This window comes from Ruditapes philippinarum, unplaced genomic scaffold, assembly GCF_026571515.1.
Source record: "Ruditapes philippinarum isolate M1 unplaced genomic scaffold, ASM2657151v2 ctg5390_1_1_1_1, whole genome shotgun sequence".
NCBI lineage: Eukaryota > Metazoa > Mollusca > Bivalvia > Venerida > Veneridae > Ruditapes > Ruditapes philippinarum.
In genome coordinates this window covers 84,375-85,794 of record NW_026867134.1, presented here as the reverse complement: position 1 = coordinate 85,794, position 1,420 = coordinate 84,375, and positions in this window count along the sequence as shown.

The window sequence follows — 1,420 nt, the reverse complement described above, 5'->3', positions numbered from 1 at the left end:
GATATAGAAAAGGAATTAGAAAAAATAAAAGAATCGTTCTTTCCGACAGGTGATGAATCATATGCTCTACCTGACGCAGACAATGTAGCTGAAGTGTTAAGCAAATTTGTGGATAAAGACTTGTATAATTCTCCTTAAGATAAGCTAAGGATAGCATATGGCTTTCTCGGATTGACTGTAAAGTTAATTATGCTTCGTTTTATCAATAGGATTACCGAATTTTTTTTCAAAGGCGGATGTACTGGTAACATGAAACTGTTTTTGTCTGTTTACAAAAAACTTACATTTTGAAAATTCTTTTTTCAAATCCAACTGATCATGTTCATTTTCGTATTAAATAAGGTTAATGATTATAAACTGTACTGTATAGTGTAATAACAGATTAGAATTAAAAACAGAAAGAGAAAATGTAATTCAAGTCGTTATTAGAATATTTTCTTTAATCGACAAAATTGCTTTACGAGTGTAAGTTCGATAACTTAACATAAACAAAATATACATGTGTATGAATCCATTAACAGAACAATATTAAACATTTCATATAAAAAGGTAGCATTTCGGAAATTTTGTCCTTGTAAAAAGAAACCGTGACACAATTAAAATAATAGATGCCTTTGTTTAAGTTTCCACATATGGACGTTAACCTTGTTGCTTACATCGTTTTATTTAAACACCATCCTATCTGTATTTTTATGCTCCCCGAAAAATTTCGGGGGAGCATATAGTCGTCGGGTTGTCCGTCCATCAGTCCGTCCGTACGTCCCGAATTCGTGTCCGGCCCATAACTTTGTTATTTGAAGTCTGATTTTAAAACTATTTCACAGAAATGATCACCATATTGAGACGACGTGTCGCGCGCAACATTTGGGTCGCTACCTTGAAGGTCAAGGTCACAGCATGACCTTGCAGCAAAATCGTGTCCGGTCCATAACTTCATTATTTGAAGTCAGATTTTAAAAATATTTCACAGAAATGATCACCATATTGAGACGACGTGTCGCGCGCAACATTTGGGTCGCTACCTTGAAGGTCAAGGTCACAGCATGACCTTGCAGCAAAATCGTGTCCGGCCCATTACTTTGTTATTTGAAGTCGGATTTTAAAACTTTTTCACAGAAATGATCACCATATTGAGACGACGTGTCGCGCACAACATTTGGGTCGCTACCTTGAAGGTTAAGGTCACAGCATGACCTTGCAGCAAAATCGTGTCCGGTCCATAACTTTGTTATTTGAAGTCGGATTTAAAAAATATTTCACAGAAATGATCACCATATTGAGACGATGTGTCGCGCACATTATGTGGGTCGCTTCCTTGAAGGTCAAGGTCACAGCATGACCTTGCAGCAAAATCGTGTCCGGCCCATAACTTCGCTATTTGAAGTTGGATTTAAAAAGTATTTCACAGAAATGATCATCA